The sequence below is a fragment of the Numida meleagris genome, chromosome 2 (genome assembly GCF_002078875.1).
Source record: "Numida meleagris isolate 19003 breed g44 Domestic line chromosome 2, NumMel1.0, whole genome shotgun sequence".
Classification (NCBI taxonomy): Eukaryota; Metazoa; Chordata; class Aves; order Galliformes; family Numididae; genus Numida; species Numida meleagris.
Genome location: NC_034410.1, coordinates 44,347,225 through 44,367,726, shown reverse-complemented (window position 1 = coordinate 44,367,726; position 20,502 = coordinate 44,347,225). Strand labels below are relative to the sequence as shown.

General features: G+C 42.0%; 1 long non-coding RNA gene across 1 annotated transcript; it reads left to right on the top strand.

The window, feature by feature from the left end:
- On the top strand, positions 5,927 to 17,181 carry LOC110393290. Its single transcript, XR_002434940.1, has 3 exons — positions 5,927 to 6,047; positions 13,652 to 13,713; positions 16,880 to 17,181. It is a non-coding gene; the product is annotated as an uncharacterized LOC110393290 (long non-coding RNA).

Below are 20,502 nucleotides of genomic sequence, written 5' to 3'. Positions count from 1 at the left end.
TCTGTGTCTTTGAGGTCTGTGTACTCCATTCCTGAGAAGCAGCGCTCGGCCCCCAGTGCAACGGCTCCTGGGCTGCCAATGCAACCGAAAGCGTGGCCAAAGTAATCCTGTGCTGAGTTGAAATGCCTGCCCTCTGATGTTATAATCTGCACTCCTGTTCACAGAGGTGGTGGCAAGGTTATGATGTTATGATGACAGCCATAGGTGTTTTGGGCGCAAAAAACTTGGAGGAAATCTGCAGCCCTCACGTCGCACCTCTTGCTGCACAAGGGTGAGATCCCACTGCACTGTAAGAGAGGATCTTAATGGGGAATCCCAGCATGCAGGAAAGAGCATGAATGTTATCTGTATTTCATGTAAGGTAATGCATTCGCATGGCTGTTCATTTGCTCAGCATATTTGCAACAAGCTCTGCACAGATGCTGTTTTCCCTCCACTGCACTGACACTGCCAAATGTAGCAAAGTTGTCCATGACCAAACAGCACCCTTTCAAGCCAGGGAGCAGCGTTTTCCCTTTTTATAGGTGGGGATCATTGTCTTCCACACTGCCAGCTTCACTGATGTCATTCATATGGAGAGAGGGAGGTGCCTAGTGTCTGGCAATCATTTCCTAATGAAAAGAGTTTAAAATAGTTGATCAACTGCTTAACCATAAGGTGAAATCCCAACATTGTTTTTCAGATTTTGCCCATTATACATTAGTCCCTTTGCACATGAACTATTTCTCCCTTTGCCTGAGAAACTCAAATAATCCTAAACAAAAATTGCACCCCAGCTGATGCTGCCTTCATCCTCCAGAAGCAGCAGTCCACCTATGGCTGTTTTGCAGCCACATAAGAAAGACAAAAATAACTGATGGTCTTTGTCCCTCCTGGCACACATCCTCGTGGAGAGAGGCTGAGGAGGACTGGGCAATACGAGGTAATGGGATGCAAAAGACAGGCTGAGCAGGTGAGCCTGGGGAACCTCCAAGGAGCAGGGTTTAATGCAGTGAAGTGGTGACATGCAAGATGACATCCAAGAAAAGTCTAGTATGGTTAAGCTAACCAACAAAAACACCTGCCTTGTTTTCCTCATTTTCATGATTTTTGTCTGTGCTTAGAGATCTGTAATTTTGCTCCAGAGTCAGGCTGATGGCGATATCCCTGCATCTCTGTGCTATTTTTGCCCATGTGGTATGGCATCTGTAGTGCATTTCAGGTAGGCTGGAAGCCAGTGAGCACTGGTCAAAAAGAGAAAGAGTAAAGAGAAGAAAATCTTACTTTTTACAAAGTAAAATTTTTACAAAGCTGAAGTATTCATGAAGAAAAAAAACAACTAAGCTGTGATATTCTACAAAATGCTGTATTTGAAGTAGAAAAAAATGTACTTCATTTCGCGTCCTTTAGACACTCATCTTTCTGTGATGATAGAAGGTGCTTCATTAAAGGAAATATACACAAAAATGTTGCAACAAACACCAGCACGGCAGGCCTGAGGGATCACTGAAACATCCTGTGTGCTCTGAGGGAGGTTGCACAGGAGGACCTTCCACATTGGTATGCATGCATCAAACCAGTGACAGATCCCAAAACAACTCCGTGTAGGGCTGACATAGGCTTACATATCTGTACAGCGGTGAAACACTGCTGGTCACAAGCATCAAATATGCTATCCTCCTCAGCTTTTGAGTTTGATTTTCGTAAGAGGATAAAGTGTCTTGCAGGGTTTATGATTTCTTAGGATTACAGACTGGGAAGGATTAATGGATTAGTCTGTTAGCTCGGAGTTACTCCACACAAGGTATGAATAAGTAATGCACAATCATGAATCCAGCTATTACTTATGTAAATGTCAGGATTTTATGCAGAATGTGAGCAATTTATGGAGTTCTGGAGCTAACTTTTCGGTCCTACACCATTTAGTTTGTTTCTCCTCATGGTAATGACTACTGCTACATAATTTGACAGTTTCGAGCTTTAACATATGAGGACATTAGCCTTCTCACACACCTCCAAGTGTTAAATAAAAAGCAGTTGTGTTATGGAGAGAGGGTAACTGAATCCTGGAGGCACATACAACATGCTCCTAAATGCTTAATGAGATAGTGTTTCTTTCTTGCTTGCTTTCTGATTAACATAGGGCTTTAGCTAATTAATCCATAGATTACATTTGTTCAATATTCATCTCATCTATAAGTAATCTTTACTTGAGAAGGTCTTTCAGTAATAACAATAATACCTAAGCTGCATGTGGATATTTTGATGAGAGCCAAAAAATTGCAAATTATAGATGGCAACTCTAATGGCGTATCTGAGGCGGGCATTTAAAAGTCAGAGATCACTTCCCAGCACTGACTCAGTTCTGCTGGACTGTCTGTTAAAGAAAGCTACATATCTGGGGTAAGGACATAATCATGTTTTCAAGGGTCTCTCAGACACGCTTGATAAAATTGGATCCAGCTCAGCTGTGATCCAATCTGTCTGATGACCAAAATCTGCATTTTATTTTACAAAACAAATTCTGACTAAGCGATGGAACTGCAGCCTGGGATACACATTAAGCCCAAGCATGTATGCATGCAGAGGTCATCCTCACCCCCCACGCAATCCCTGCAGTGCTGCAGTGTTGCTCTGTACTTTGGTACTTGGAGTGACCTCAGGTAAAGCAGCAGGAAAATGCTCAGGGAGCAAGGACTCATCAGCAGTGCTCACTGTAAATACATGGGTAGGCAGCCTCATTAATTTAACATCATCTGTCAAGGAAATTTCTCAGCTTTTTGCAGTCTCTGAAGATAATCCTCTGGCTCCCATGCAGAATGGTAGGCCTGGACTATGTCAAACATAGATCCTATGCTGTTTGTGCACTATGGGCATTTGTTACTTTCGGGGACCATTCAGTCCCACTGAAAGAATGTGTGTGAGACTAATCCTAAAGTGTTTGAGATGCTCAGATTAATGCCTTGCTAGCTTGTGCTTTGCCAATGGAAATAACCCATGTCTGAATAATTGCAAGCCAGGGTAACGAGCACAAGGTTCTCAGAGGCAAGCCATCTCTTTTTTTTCATTTCTTTCTTGCTGTTATTTCATAGTGTTCTCCTTTTGGCTTTCACTTACCTGATGCCTGAAGGCATAGCTGGAAGTTTCCCAGGAAGGAGTGCAACAAGCTCTGGACATGCTGTTAGTCTGTATTTCTGCTGAAGAACTGTTACTGCTGGAGGGCTGCTAATTCAGGTGGCCTGTCAGGGGGAGGAAGTGCACTGGCAGGTCCTGGAGCTGTGCCAGGCTGGAGAGACATCTTTGAGCATCAGATGAATCACAGGACACAGCCCTCAGTCTTCCACTTCTTATTGTGTAGAAGCTGGTAAGAATTTTTTTTTTTTTAAATGATACTTATATTGCCCAGTTGTGTGAAGAGAGACCACTCCTTTAGCAGCAGCCTCATGGGGGAAACTGCAGTTATTAACACCCCAGCCTAGGACACAAGCTGGTGTCTGCCTGCTTGCAGCTGTCTTCACTGACCCCATGTCTCAGATTAAGCACGTGTTTGGAATTATCTTTTTCTTGGGCTTTCCAGTTCAGTTTTTAGAGGGAATAAAATGCAGCATAAATGCAGCATCAGTATAGTGCACAAGCCTCACGCAGCACAAGAGAAGGCTAAGACAGAACAAAATCAATTTGCTTGGGGACGAGAAATACAATCTTTAGGCATCTTAAATGATTCCCAAATGCATTTATGTCATTCGATAGTCTCAGTTACTCCCTGAATGATGCACAGGTACCGCTCATAAGAATTGTACCCCTTCTGCTCCTGAGAAAGTGGAATTGCTTGTGTGCAGTGTGCTCCTAGTAGAGTTTCAGCTAGGTCAGATCAGGCCCAAGTCCATGATGACGTATAATCAGAATGTCTTCTAGCCGTTGTCTAGTGGCTGGTCCCCAAGAGTGATTCACTCATCTCAGTCTGTTTCGTGGTGGAAGGACAAAGAGCATTGGATGATCTTCAGAGTCAACACCGGCAGAGATAACCTTCTCTGTTGGCCCTTCCTGTCGATCTTGAAGCACAAATGTGCCCAAGATTTTCCCGGCCCTTGAACAGCTCCTCTGGAGCCAGGGAAGAGATGATGAGGTGACATGGGACAGGACAGCGCCTTATGGGGACGGTGTGCTCCAGTCGAAGGCTTTGATTGGATATGAGGAAGAGTTTCTTCATGGAGAAGGGTGGTCAGGCATTGGAACGGTCTGCCCAGGGAGGTGGTGAAGTCCCCATCCCTGGAGGTGTCTAAGAAATGTGTGGATGTGGTGCCTTGGGGCATGGTTTAGTGGTGAGACTCAGTAGGTCAGGCTGATGGTTGGACTTTATGATCTTGAACACCTTTCTCAGCCTCATCATTCTGCACTTCATGCAGCTGAGGTCGGTGAGCCCAGTTCAGTGCAATGGTACCTCCCTCTTGTGGCAGCCACTTTGCATTGCAAATTGCTCCATTTTAGCGGATTTGACCTCTCTTCTGGCAGAGGTGGCATGTTTGTGTATTTATTTTTTTTCCTTCATGCTGTGTCTGCTTTCTGTCTCATTACTGAGTCAGCAGAGGTTTTATTAGCATCTGATTCAGAAAGAAATCTGGTGCGGTAGACCAGGCGTAGTACCGAGTTGAAATATCACAATTAAAAAAAGTCCTTTTTATGCTTGCCATAATCTCCATGGGTGTTTCTAGAGAGAAATCTCTGTGTTTGTAAAGCACTGTCGCATTTCACACCCCCATGCCTCCAGTGGATTGTATGTGTTTTATTAAGAGAATATGCTCTTTGTGAGCACCTCTAGGCTGATGGGTTTTGTGGGGCTGGAGCTTCAACCAGGGCTATGTGATGTATGGTTCTTTAAGGTGGCTGCCAAGCTGAGAAACTGAGTGGAAAAAGGCTGCTTTGCTTAAACGCAATCTGCATTTCAAAACTGAGGATTTTCTCAGTTCATTGAAACATAAAAATAAAGGAATTTAAAAAAAAAAACAAACACAACACACACTCCAGAACTTTAGGCCAAGGTTTTCCTTACTTTCTCTGTGAAATATCGTTCAATTAAAATGATGCTCTGTTGGGTACCTGCAATAGACACAGAGGAGTTGAAGGGCCAAGACTGCAGAAGTGTATGTGGAGGGGAGGCACGTCTCTGCCCTCCTCTCCAGACAGTTCCCTGGCCCAGCCGCTTGTTTCCTTTATGAGAGCCAAATCCAAATATAATTTTGCATTCTGCCTGCATGTTTTTGATACTTTAATTCTCATATTCAACACCACACGTCTCCATGCAGGGGTGCCTGTGTCAGTAACTTCTCTTCAACTACTTTGACTTTCTGTCTGAAGTGAAAGTGCTGAACAGCATACTGAGAAGCTGTTGGGAAATGTGGGGAAAATTTGGGGCCAGGACTGCAGTGAACTTATATTTTAAATGCACAGTATTTATTAAAACCCTCCAAGTCTTCATTTTCCTACCTCTCAGGTAGAATTGTAATTCCCAGGTAAATCTCATCCTTAAAAAACAAACAAACAAACAAACAAACAAACAAACAAACAAAAACAGAAGACGAGCAAAGAAGGCACAAAAGGGTTTTATGGGCTTAAATGTTCACCATATCCTAAATTACATGAGTACAGACAAGTGAGATCTTTTGTAACAGTCTCACACTGTGTTAGGTCCTTAACAGAATACTTTTCATACTTTTCTCTTTTTCTCTCATTCATTTTTTTAAAAGAATAATTGCTAGACTTCTTACTATTCAAGGATATGGTTTTTTTTTCTTCCAATTAATCTGTGTCTCTTGTGTTTAACAGAAGGCAGGTGGGGTTGGGACTCCCCCTCAATAACAAAATGAAGTTGGAAAATATCCTAAGAGAAGGGGTAACTTACAGTCACTTACTATAAATATCTTTAGGTAAAGCCCCAAATAACTGGGGGAGGGACTAGAAGGAAATATGGTTGTTGTATTTCAGCAGGTTAGGTGGTGATGAGGAATGAGCCACAGCTGAACAGTGCAAGCCAGGCAGTCTGTGGAGGGAGGCTGAGCTCGTGGCCTGGGGTGAGTAATACAGCACAATAATTAAGATGTGTGTAGAAGTGGAATTAGAGTTAAGCAAGTGTGTAGGGGTTTGTTTTCAAATAGTGAATAATCTAGCTGACTTCAGCTATGCCATCTTAGGTGTAATTTCACAAACCATGAGACCAAGGTTCTTACAGAACCCAAGGCAAGAAGTGATGCTCTGGTGGTTTCTGGTGCATTTCTACTGATGCTGGAAAAACCTGTTTTAGTGGTGTCTGCAGATATTGCTGGTGTAAGGAAAAACTTCTGGGCTGTCTGCCTCAATTTTTGTTGAGATTTGTTTTCAAGATATTCCTCTCTCTAACCGTACTACTACTATACTATGTTATAAAAAATCAAGGCTAGTTATGTGTGCTGAACAAATCTTGTTAGACACTCATTCATAGCAAAACATTTCCCAAATTAGATGGAAGAATTTGCTGCTTTGTCTCATGTGCAAATCAAATACTTACTCAGCTGCAAAGGAAGAAAATCCTTGACAGGTTACATGCTTTTGAACTTTTAGTTATTTTCATGCATATTATTATAAATGTCTGTGTATTATTAAATGCTCCCTGTGAAAACATGCTAGACAAGGGCCTAGCCTTTACCAGTCCAGGCTGTGTTGCTGCTGTAACTATTTTATGAAAATTTGCTGCTCTTATTTGTGCTTTATTTAAAGTCATGGTATATCTTCTGGTGCCTTTATTCCCTTTGGATGACTTGTGAGAAAGATCCTTCTCCTTAGAGATGCAAGAAGAGTTAAATCTGTTACCATTATAGATGTGTGTGTACATACATACATACATACATACATACATACATATACCTGTATATGACTGCATGTGCGTGTATGCATATCTCCTTTTTTTCGGAGTATTGCATTGGTGGTGTCTATCAGCTTTGCTGTGCTCCTGGAATGATACTTCACCTTAAGCTATAGCTCTTGTAACATGCAAAGCTATTACACTCCAGTTACCGAAAAGCATCCGGGGAGTCTGATTTCCATTGATTTAAAAGACAGTCAGTACTTAAAGTTCCATGTTTTAATGCACTAGCACAGGAGAGCAGTTAAATCTGTAGGAAATAGTGCCTAATACATGGTGGACTTGCATGGAAATAACCTACTTGGAGCTCATATACCATTTCAGAGGAAAAGACGGATTCTCTCTGAATAGCACGCAGAGCAGACTCAGTCCTTCTCACACTGTCACCCTCTAGTACAGATTTTCATCCTTGCATTTGTGTGTAGAAAAATAATTGGGACGCTGTTGCTGTCAACTAAGTAAAAGTCACAGGAATCTCAGGGCATTCATTGCTGAAGATTTCAGCAGTGCCAACTTGGTTGCCTTACAGAGTAAGGTCTGTGTTAGGACCAGGTGCTCTGAAACTTCACGTCCAGCATTAAGTGTATAATGTAAAACACATCTGTGTGCCTATTCTACCGTGTGGCTGGGACAACAGCATGTCCATATTTTTCCTGTTTTACAAATGTTCATGTTGACTTCCTCTTCCAGAGGATCCATGCACTGGGGAAACCCAGTGTTGAATGTGCTGGCATGGATGAGGTTTTTAGTACTGCAGTGAAACTTCTTTCCAAGTTTTACAAAAATCAAAAATTGAACGGAGGTGTGTCCGAGCAATCTCCATCATCTTGGATTTAATTTCCACCTGGGACAAATTGTGATCTTCCAGTAGCTGAAGAAGGCAGGGGTTGGGCTAGCAGAACATAAGCCTGGTTCTGGCAAACACCTAAGAAGTGGTACAATAGTCATGGGGCAGATTAACACTAAATGTTATTGCTTCTTTCCAACTGCTAGATTTCAATTTGTAGTAGTGTAAGTAGAGTCAATTTTAGCCCAATGCTCTGAACTTCATCAGGTTGATGGACATTGGCCCAGTTCTTAGGGTAGTTCTTTGATGAGAGACTTACCTCACAGGTGTTTCATTTGTTAAGTCACTGCAGAGTGAATTGGAGACCATCTGAAGCAATTGTTGTAAAGATCCAAATGCGAAAGATAAAAAGATAGGTTACTTAAGGAAGACAAACTTCTGTTGCTAAAACTTCAACCTCTGATGTGGGAGGCAAAATGGATTTTGTTCTTTATTTCTGCTTTTTCTTCTAACTGCATTGGCTTTTTCCTGAGGCAATTTATAAGGAAACATACATTTGCAGTGACACTATGCAGTCATACTTTTAGCCTAATAACATACTGGTCAATATCAGTGCTTTGGCCATCAAAGAGAGTGAGCAATCTGTTTGTATTTATTAAGACCAAAACTGACAAAATCCTAAGCTCTCTGGTCTGAACTCAATGAGGACTCTATTTTGAGCAGAGGGTTGGACTAGAGGCATTCTGGGGTGCCTTCATCCTGAAGATATCTTATAAGTCCATGGTATTTTCCAATTATATTTTCCCCTTCTGCCAGGAAGGAAGAAGAGACAGTTCAGACTTCTTAGTCTAGTACATATAGCTTAAACTTTTAGTTTAGGATCTGAAATCCCTCCTTTTCTTTACATAAAGGATGTTGGTGTTCTCTCTGACAGAAATTCAGATTGTTTTCCTTGGCTTTATGGAATACTTAAAGAAATTTTGCTGAAGATTGCACATATGAAAGGGATTTGAAAGGCCTTCCTTCTGACCTGCTAAACTCTGTGTCCCTCTGGTGTGTGCCTAAGATTCGAGCTTGTATCTTGTTAAGCTATGCTAAAAGAGCATGGTTTGGCATTTTAAGTTACAAAAATACTGCTGTCCTTCTATTTTGTATTTCTGAAGGGAAGTAAAAATGAATTTTTTCTTGGAGAAACCTAACTTTATTCCTGTTTTGCTACAGGGAAACTGGATCTGAAGTATGCTAAACCATGAGTTCAAGGAGGTCAATGGCATTTTCTATTCCTTATTCCTGTTTTGTTTTTTTAATTATTAATTTTTAATTAAATGGCAATCTCTTTACACATAACAAAAAATGTATCACCACTACAAAGATTTCTGCCTGCTGAATGGAGCGGGGTGAGAATGCAAACTGGTTAGAGCCAAACCTTCTTTTGGGATCAGCAGTATTAACAGTCTCTGACCATGAGCAACAGGACACATGGACAAGCAAATGGAAGCACTGTCTTGTGCCAGAGCCAGGAACAGGACAGGCTGTTCCCACCAGTCCTCCCCACCATTTGTAAATTAGTTACCAGGACATTTATCTGGGGTTTGGGAACTGAGGCTGAGGGACCTACTCTGTCTGAACCATGTAGATCGAGCGCTTGTAGATGCTTCTACTTCTCTGAAGGTTTTGGTCTCTGTTCTGTGCTGTGGCTTCTCTGCTTCTGTTAAGTGAATGTAAACATTTCATAATACAAACATTATGAAATCTTCTTGTGATGGGAAATCTGTTAGGTAATAATTGCAGACTAACTGGAAAGTTTCAGGTTTGTTTTGATTTTAGTCCTTTTTTCTCATAACAAATGTTTCAATAGCAACTCCATTAATAAGATGTTGCAAGCTTTCACTCTCTGTGCTAAAAAGTAATGTGTGCCACAAAAGTCTGTGTATAATATCACTGTAGTGATGTACAAGCAAGTGCTGTGGTTACCTTCACCGTGAGCAGGAAGAGCTTGGGAAGCCAGAGCATAAAGTGTTTGAACATCAATAGGGATGTGTACAATACATCGATGAAGGGATGTCTTGCGAGCTGGTCAAGAAGATCTTGGCAGTTTTTATTTTGTTTTTCTTAACAGAATAATATATCCCACCATTATATGCATTCATTTCTTCCTAAGCAGCATATCATGAATTCTGGCATGCGTACAGCCAGATCAGCGTGATGTAGAAATGCTTTGGAAATTCTTTTCAAAGCTTGCATAAATGCATGAGAGTAGTCATTCTTCTGAGTTCTTGAAAGTTTCTTGCTGTAAATGCATATATCGTGCTTGTGAAAACAGCTTTATGATTTGTATGCAAGCATGAGAACCTACATGAGGCCAGAAGGTCCAAAGAGTGTGAGTGAACTTGCTGGACTGGGCAGCTGAAGACTGTTATTGTTTCTGTCCGCTGCTGGAAACCTGGTTCTAACTGTACTCATAGAAATTGATGCTGCCTTGCTTTGTTATCTATATTCTCCTTAGAAAATGTGCTTTAGAAATGCTGTCCAGAGCTAGATAACAGCTAACGCTTGTCTGAATTCAGAATAAAGTCAGTGATTTCAAGAAGTATTATTAATCATTTGTTACAAAATATTAAAATCCATGGTTTGTCTAGGCCCTTTTTTCAATACTAGGGAAAACTGCAGCCAAGTTTTCCAGCCTGCATTTAAATGCAGGAATAACACACAGAGAACCAGTTTGCCATGTGGAAAGTTAGGGGTGTTAGCTCTCTCTCTAGGCACTGTAATACTTGCACACTTACAGCCACCAGTAATTTCCCTTCCCAGCACCATGTGAAACAGAGAAGTCATTCTCCAAAACAAAGAAAAGTTGAAGACTGCTTTGCTGTCTTGTGGTGCTTGGGTAAAGGGCACGTGGCTGGCTTGGCAGCAAGGACATGGGTCTCTGCAGCTGACCGGGCAGCACAGACCCCGATCATCACTGCCACCTTGGGCATGGCCTTTGCCTGACTTCTGCCATCTTCGAGGCTGTTAGCAGAAATTCGGAGCCTTTCTCTCTGGCTGTGCTTCCTCTGACTAAACTGCTGAATTTTAAACTAGCAGTCTGGCTCTTCTTCCTGCTTACTGTGAAGGGAGTGTTTGTGATGTTGCTGCTTCAACTGTGCGATGTTTTGTTCCTAAAATGAAACAAAAATAACATTGATGCATCCCATGTTTAAAAATACGTGTCCTATGATGAGCTTTCTTATCTTCAATAGTGAAAGACTGAGCATCTGGTTGTAGTTCAGAGCACTTAATGCAGATGTGTCTCTTGGGAGAAGTTTTCATTTGGCTTTTGCAGGTGGGAGAGAAGAAAAAATGGAAAATATTGGAAAGATTCCTGCAACAGCCTGCCTTTCTTTCTCTTCTCCTCAGTTGTTTGAAAATAATTTGTGGAGTGGACAAATTGGTTTTTGTTTTGTACAGGTGCTGCCATGTTAGACCACAGAAAGATAATGTACTCCTGGTGTGAAACCACATTCATATCTCTGCGTGCTGCTTAAAGTTAGAGAGGAGTGAAAAAGAAAGCAAAAATGGCATGGCAATGCATGGACATTAACACTGAGATTTTTACGCTTCCAAATAATACTAGTATTGTCGGTGCTTTCTTACTGCTATTGTACTAAGAAGCTGACCTGGCTGAAAGTGCACTGTGCCAGGAGCAGAACAAAAAGACTGTACCTCAAAGAGATTTGGGTCTAAAGGCAAGTGGGGGCAAACCAGTCATGCTGCAGGAATATCTGTAGTGCTGATTAAAAAGGATAGCACTAGAACTTGACCCCGATCAGCTGCCATCATGGGAGGATGGGGTCAGTCTGGTGTCTGCTTTTGCCACCAAGTTCTGTCTCAACCTCCATGGTGATACAGATCATGCGATGAAGGGTGGCCAGGGACTGACTCCTTAGAAATGCAGGAAGGCGTACTTGTACCTGGGGCCTGTAGGGAACTTTCCACAGTAGCCAATGCATATAGAAAAGTAGCACTACGGTCAGGCACGCTGATCTAAGCTAAAGGCGGTAGTCATAATGAAAGGCCCCATATCTGCAGGAGTCTAAGAAGGCGGCTGTGGGCTGCTCTTCTGTGATACACAGCCTTTCCCAGAGCACTAACTGCGCTGTGGGCTTCAGATGCTGAGCTCAGGATTTCACCATGGTCTGCACGTAGTTCAAGGTCGCACACAATGAAGCCAGCAGTGCGGATCTTGAAACTCAGCACTGAAATTGTTGAAGAAAACAGAGTAGATTAGGCATTTGCTGCTAATTTTGGAGAGTGATGGGCTTAGGGCTGCATGCAGATGCTGCTGATCTGAGAAGGGGAGCTCTTTCCCTGTGGAAGGCTGGAAACACATTTGGGAAGCAGCATATGCTGGCCACGTCAGCACTATGTGTACAGTATTTGTGATAGTCAGCTTTCATGCTTTCTTTCACAGTCTCATAAAAGGTATAGTCTTCTTGTTAGCTAACAAAACATGCTGTGTAGCTTAATTAATTTCCTAGGGGAGGGAAAATCCCTGTGGATTTAAATTATGTGACGACTCATGCATTTAAACAAACACTGAAAGCACCAGGCGGGCTCTGGAAGATCTCTTGACTGAGTTACACGGGAGTGCTTCCATCCATCTCCTCAGGGCTCTGGCACACATCACCTGTGCGGCCTCCTGGTGCTTTACACTATGAAGGAGATAATGCTTTGTACCCCAGAAGCTGCCGTTCCACCTCCACAAACATCTCTTTGTGACAACTCCGCTGCCTTCCCGGGCAGCTGGCAGCTGACTAGCATTCACTGCATTACTAGCAGTTAAATCCAAAGTTGCCTGCCCCAGGAGACTCAGAAAAAGCAGAGAGAGCATCTGTTATTTTGCCTCAGGTTGTATTGCTGCACATTTACCTCCAGCCACGTTTTAAATATGGTTAGAGGTCATTAATGCCACACAGCTGTCCCCACGTGAGGAGCGGAGCGCGTGAGGCCAAGAGAGGCCTGCCTGCCCTGCTGTCCTCTTTTGCTGGCAGTTCGTGTCCAAAACCACCATTCATTCTGGGGTTTTGAATGCTGCTCCTTGTAATCTGACTTCTGCTTCCTGATTAAATGATGGAAGATGTTTCTCTGATCAGTGGTTAAAAGTTGAGTTCTTGGGACATCCATTCATACAGACACCTGGCTCCAGCTTAACTTGGTTTCTCTCCAGTTAATAACTAAGCAACTAGTTACATACTCCAAACAGAAGACACATCTGTGGCCCTCTAGAATATTTTTGCAGAAACCTGCATAAATGTAGCATATGATAAATTTTAAAAATAGTCTCTATGGGAATGGCATAGATCCTGGATCTGTGCAGCTCCCCAGCTTGTTAAGAAGCCAGAGATTTCTAGAACTAGGATGTTGCAAATCAAAATGTATGAGCAGGGAGGTGCTAAACAAGCGAAAATCCTGTTGGATCTCTTCATGGAGGCTTCCCACTGCATGGGGAAGCTGACTGCCTCCAACACCTGAAGAACCTCCCCTGGCAGAAGGCCTAATCCCAACTCGCAGCAACACAGGGACCAGTACGGTTAAAAGTCAGAAGAATCACTGTGATCCTTGAATATGACTTTCCCTGTCACATAGGTAACAGAATTTCATTTTTGTTATTAGGTGATGCCTGAAATCTTTGACCCAGCTCAGGTGTCTCTCTTTTCAAAAGCCCGGGACTTTGAATACGTAAGAATCAGAGCACTGAGAGCTACCTTGTTCTGTTGATCAATGTAAAAACAGATTTGTTCCATCCACTTAATTTTTGTTTGGTCAGATTGATCTTGCTGTCAGTAATTCCCCCTCCCCCTCCGCCCCATTATGTGGTAGATTGGTTTCCCTTTGAGCAAAGGAACATTATAAACAGTTAAACAGTTCAGGTCTAGATGTAATTCTGGGTAACTTTTGTAGTTTCAGCTATAGGGTTGATTTTTTTTATTTTTTTTTCTATCTTACAGAGATATTGTTTTTGCCAGCTTTGGTCAGTTAGTAACAATTGTTTGGAATGTGGGTGGAACAGGTAAACTTCCTCTTCCATGGTCTCCTTTGGTGGTGAATTTGCACCTTATTTCTTCTTGGAATGTTCCTTCTCACCCATCTCAGGCCTGCACTTGCTACCTTTATTAGTGCATGATTCTCCATCTCACTTGCAGCTTTGTAGAGTTGGGTGCTCAGTGATGGCAAATCACAGCTGAGTGACTGTGCAGGTAGTCCTGTGTTAATCTCCACATAGCCCTGATATAATTTCCATGTTTTTGCTAATGATGATCAGGACTGGGTGGGTGGTACTTAGTGACCAATCTACCTGCTGTATGAACTGCATAGCATCTCCTCAGAACTGCAATGCTTTGGGTCGAATTCTGCTTTTACAGATGAATTAAACTTGAAGCAGCTCTGGAGATGATCAAAATTTTAGAATTTCAACTCTCTGCTATCCTTACATCCTCTCTCATTCTTTTTTTCTTTATTCTTTGGCTTAATATGGGTACAGCTGGGTCCTATTTGAACCTGTGCTATGGAAGAGGCAATTGAGTTTTCTCTCCTCATGACACGCGAAAGGGAATGGACAGATGTTGCTTTTGCACTCCTCTGCAATCACATCTTCAGAAGTGCCACCTCACCAAAGACAAATTCAGCCCTTTCATTTGGGACTAAGTGGTAAATTGATGCAGAGGGCCATGAAACAAGCTCATAAATTAGTCTACTTAAAAGGCTGCACTTTACATATTTAAGGATAATTGAACCATTGTGACTAATACATTGAATGACAAAATGTCAACAGGAAAGTAGCCATCTATGTTCACCTCCTATCCTTAGATTAAACAGCAGAAAATTCTAATTATTTCTCCCCTCTTTTATATCCTACTGGATGTGATCATGCGGCCTGGATTATTTTTTTAAATGTAAAATGGTCTTTCTTAACTGCACTGTAATGGCATTAAGGCAACAGATGTAAACAAGAGACTTACTATTGTTTCTGTGGCCTTGTGTATGAGATGCCAAGGGCATCATTTCTATTGCATCCTGGCCTTGTTCAGCAATGAACTAGAAAAAAGAAATAATGCAACGGCTTCTTCTATGAACAATTCAGCAATCCTATTTGCAGGGAGAAGGCTTTTTTTTGTTCATACGTTGGCTGCATCAAACTGATGACAATCTTGAAAATAGATACCTATGTTGCACAGTCCTGTTTCCATGACAGTAGCCAGCATTTCTGTGATGGGGACAGGAAGGCAGCCTTACCATGTAGTATACCTGGATGCCCACAGTTATCCCCAAAGAATATTTCAGATTCCTAATTATTTGCCATTCTGTGCCAATTCAGAAATGGACACTGAAAAATTCTATTATTCTTATCAAGGCATGCTGATGTAAGAAGGATCTACAGAATAATGTTATCTTCCCACTTTCATGCCCCTCTATGGCTTGATCCTGAGATGCGATATACAGCCTTCAATTAGATGAAAATTGGCAGAAAATTAGAAAGTGGAGAGGAAGTAAAATAGCAAGAACCTGAAGTTTCTATGCCTGGAGGGCAAATAAGCAGTCTTGCTGGTAGTCATCAGTATTAGATAAGTAGTGCATTATATAAAATATCAATGACTTTCTTTACCATCTTATTTTTAATTGCTATGTGGTGTCCTAGAGGGACTGCATGTTCAGCTACATAAGCAGACGTAAATGAAAGTTAACAATGGGAAGCCACTTCTGTCTCCCTTTGCTGATGCAATGGGCTGACTGATGCTGTACAAGTCCTACCCTCTGTCACCCTTTCGGGTACTTCATCCTCCCTCATGCTCTTGTTCCTGTTGTCTCAGTGAAACATGTTCTCTTCTATGAGTAGGAATTCACAGATCTGGACAATAGCATGGGAAAACAAAACAAGCCAGAAAACTCCTGTAGGTTGATTTATTTTATTTATTTTCTGATTCAAGCCTTCTTTTTTTTTCTTCTTACTTTTAAAAGTAGTCAGGAACAACCATACAACAATAATAAACGGAAGAAAGGATACTTCAGGAACCAGATTCATCCAAGCAGATTGTAGAGACAGGAAGACACACCCAAGTATTGTTTTTTTTTTTCCAGACTGGAAGCTGAGAATGAGCAGAATAGTATGAGCTGAAGAAAAGTCTTACTTGAGAGCATCTAGGTTCAGTTGTGATTGTACTCAGAAAAAAATAACATATTAAAAACTGTCCCCTCCAACTTTTTCTGGATCCATTAAGCATGTCAAGCAAGCAGGAGGATGCTTTCATTTGCTTCTCTTCCCATTTTTCTGTATATATTTTCACCCTCACCTCTCTGTACGTACGAGTAAGCTTGACATCCATCCATCTCCCAAATAAAACTAACTCAAACCTGTGTGATACCCTCTAGACAAGTTGATGGGATCCAGTTTGCTGCAGGATGTTGTTGTGCCTAAAGCTACACCTCTAATGCCAACCTTCAGCTGTCTCACTACCACCAACCTCTCCTCTCTGCAGCATCTGATAGCATGAGCTCTGACATTAGACAGCTCTTACTATGCATGCCACCACCATTTTAGGCCTAGTGGTCTTCTAGTGCAATATCTTCCTACCTCTGTGAGCTTTGTATTTCGTTGCCTGACTCTGTTGCCACCGCTGGCTGTCTTCCCTTATTTCCCAGTTCTATAACCAGATTTGAGTCCTCACACCTTCCTTTCTAATAAATGGCATCTCACAGGGACTTGCACTGTTTTTTCAGCCCATTAATATCTTCCCAGTCGTTGTTGCATGTCTCCAAGCTCCATGCTGTAATGTCTCTATCCTCATGTCTTTTCACATCAAACTATTCCAACAGATCTATTTCCTCCTCCTGTTGCTTTTAATACTTATTCTTCTCAGCCCACCATTGCTTCTTCAGCTTTAACACCTTTACTTCTCCCAAGCTGAGGCTTGCCTGTTCTCCCTTGCTTTGGTTCTCTCCATCCTTTCCTCATCATCTCCCAGATACTGCCTGTGTGTTTCTGTGTTCATATGTGTGTTTTCCTCCTCAGCATAGCCAGAAGCAAAGTCAAGCTGCATCCTTCCTCCAGTATCTCTGTTTTCTCTCTTTCAGCAGTCAGTCTCTAGAAGGAAAGTCTTGCATCCTCTCTGCCCCTAGATCTTGCTTTTACCTTCCAAACTGAATTGGCATTGCTGACCTTTTTCATGCTTCCTCACCAGGTCCCAGTGCATTTTCCTCTCCCCTCCTGGTGTGAGAGAGGAGCTGCAACGTGAGCCAGCTGCCACCTTTTGGCATGAGTAGCAGTGTATCCCCAGTCTTCCCAGCACAGCCTTGCCAGTCACCCCTCCATCTCCCATTTCTGAGTGACGTTTCTTCTTGAGATGTAAAACCTGCTCATCAGCCCATGCAACTTGATTGCTATTAAGGCAACAGGGAGCCGTGCTGAGCTGCATCTCCTGAGGAGCCAGCCCCTGCTGCTAGTATATTTAAGTGATGCAAATGTTCAAAGTGGTTGACTTTATACTTTTCTTCTTGGAGCTGTCATACTTTTTCAGTAGTGATATGATATCACTTAAATATATTTAAATTACATAATGCTTGAGAGTTAATTACTCTTCCCTAATTAATGTTAGACAGACATATGTGGAAACCCTGTGAATGATGGTGAATTTGCTTTTCGCCAGTGTCAAGTTTAGCATGACATAAGTAAGAAAAACTGGGGACACCTCTCCCATTGCTTAGCATTGATGCTGAGAGAGTGGGGCTTCACTTCAGACTGAACTACCAGCAAAATGAGAGCTCCCAATGTGCTCTTGTGTTTTTTGTCTGGAAGTGCTTCAGAGCGTCCATCTTCTACCAAGGTGACGCAAGGTTTTTTGGGGCATGAGGCACAGCATCACCCCCAACACCCCTGTGATGGCTGCTCGCTGAGCTGTGACAGCAGATCCCCGTAGGAGATGAGGATGCCTCTACTGAATTTTCAAGCAGTCAGACACAAGGCAGGTTGTTGCTTTTGTGAAGTGAAAGGAAATTGCTCTCTGAGGGGCAGCCTTGGGAGCATATGTATTTCTTTAAATGAAGAGCTCATGTTATGAGAACAAGTGATGCCATAGGTAGAGAGTGATGGGCTCGTTGCCATGGGAACCACTCTTTCTACTTGAATAGCAAAACCAATAATTGCTGAAAACCTACACTGTGTTTGGAGTTTGGACCTTTTTGCCATGTAGGTTTTGTGAGAGAAGATACAATGGATTCTGCAAGAAAACAAAATCCCTGTGGATGCTCTGTGGTGTTCCTGGCCTGCCTCAAATGCTGTGAAGTGGTATATTACCATCATGCCTTAAATTAAATAGAGGCTTTGTCCTGCCATGCTGAAGGCATGATCCTGTGACCCTGCCTTTGTTTTAGGAGCACAATGCCCATTCTTTTAGGAATGGTAATCTAAACAAGGACTACTGGCACTGGTCACGGTTGTTGGTGCTGGTAGATTATGCTGTCTGACTAAGATGTGAGAAGTGTAGGGGCTACCCAGTTATGATGTGTTTGACTCAGGTCCTCAGAGTAACTATGTATAGCTTTCAATCCCTCCCTATGGGGAGATTTTGGAGTGAACTCATGAGCCAGGCTCTTCCTCTCTGTAGCTCTCCTCTTGGGGACAGTGTGAGAACTGTCACTGCTCTGTCATCATGGTGCCAAAATAAGATGTTTTTTGTATTTATACTAGAAGCATGAATAGGTGCATTGATTTATATGTAAATATTTTTGTGTTTAGCAATGTGATGTATTCAGCAAAATGATTTAATTATGACAGAATATAGTTCAAGAATATTTACTCTCTCAACTACTTCAATAGTGCTGATCTTTCACACCTTGGAGCTCCAGGGATCTTATTAAACCCTTTGGTTTTCAAAATATATCAACAGCCTGAAAATAAACAAGAAAAATTCTTCGAAGACAACTTGTTTTTTCCCCCTTCCCATCACCAACTGCTTGTTCATATGGTTTTTGTTTTCTTCCAGATTGCAGTGTTTCATAAGGGGGCCATTTCATTCTTGAAATACCTTTTTTTTTTCCAATTTCCTTCCTTTTTTTTTCTGCCCCTCTCTTTAAGACAGGGCAGATCTTGTTATTTTATCCATGGGGAGTCTGAGAAACACATATGTCAAGGCCTGGGGTCCCATCAGAGCCACTAGACACATTCTGATAAAGCAAAAGTAGGTGTTGCGATGAACAAACCACTAAAAAATGGCATCAGCACACTTCTTCTAGTTGCGAGTTTTCCTGAGGAATGTTCTGGGCATGCAAATACTTGATGCGAGTCATCACTCAATGTCTTAGTGCATACTGGTCCCAGTTTCACCATATGAATTTAGTGTAGTTTGGTCTGGCCATTGATTTGACATCTACAATTGTAGGATACTGCTAGTGAATCTATCAATAATTTTTTGTTGTTGTTTCTTAACTTGCTTGTTCACAGGATTGTTTCAGAACAATCTGGAGTAGTTCCATTTATTTGAGGAGGTGTGGAACGACAAATCAAAGTGCTATTTCCCATTCCCGATTTCTTAGTTGTTAGATTGGTTTCCCAGTGTCCTCTTCAACAAATGCCTTTGTATTTAGGAGGAGTACACATTTGTTACTTCCTTTGGTCTAGCAGCACTGCCATTTAAAATATCCCCAGTTGCTTTTAGTGATTTAAGCTGTTTTTCAAGGACTTGTTACGTTGTCAGAAAGTGAATGTTTAGAAGCCTCAAATGTGTGGGAGCCTAATCTCAAATTTTTTTGGGGAGGTGGGAATGTGGAATGGTATCATACCATCTAATATGTAATTCCACATAATGCACACACAAAATAAACAGGAATTTGCAATTATGATATATCAGTCATGAAAATAATGAGTCATAACAAAAAAAAAAAAAAGAAAAAAGAAACTTACTGGTGATCTGGAGGAAGATGAAGCTCTTTACGTGGAGATCTTTACACTGCTCCATTTCCCTGCCCTGATGTGGACAAGACCAGGAGACCTCTGCTCTGTCTGCTCTTTTCTGGGACAAAGGACAGGGCTAAGAGCCACACTGAACAGAACACAGCTGAAGTCACAGCCTGGTCTGATCCTGTCTCAAAGCTGACCATGTTCACTATGCAGCAAACTCTTTCCCTAGCACGCATCCACGTATTAGGAGAGCAGCCCTTGACATTGGTCAGAGACACATATCCATGTGCTTCTCTGAAGAAGAAGGTAGGTAGAGGCAGGATGGAGAGGTTCAACGTTTCCTCCTTCCCCTTATTTTGAAAGACAAAAGGACTGTTCCATGTTCTGTGACTTTTTCCCTCCACTTTCTCATTAAGAGTGCCTGTTCCTTTTTTGGTTATTTACAGAAACATGCTTGTTTCCAACTTTCTGGGAGTCTCTCTGGGGATTTCTGATAAGCTGACCTAAATTGGGGCCACAGTGGGTCCTTGATGGCAGGTCCCCTGTCCACCCTCTTTGCACAATGCCACTTTTTTGCCAAAAAACTGTTACAGAAGGTGTTAGCTTTGCCAAGAAAACAAACAAACTCTCTGACACAAAACTGTAAGGCTGCTGTGAAGCAAGCAATAGTCTGTTCTTTAAACTGTGCCCACCCCCTCCACCCTGATAACTGGGAGTAATTGGGGTTTTGATAGATGAAGTCTGTTACTCTACTTGTTCACTTCAGAGCCTTTTTTACCTACTTGAAATTCATAGAAATTCTTGTTCTTGAGCCTGTTTACTGTGCAGATGATGAATATGTACCTGCCTTGCTGTAAAATGCTTTTGCAGTTTCGTTTCTACTTTATTTATTGAATATCTTCCATCTCC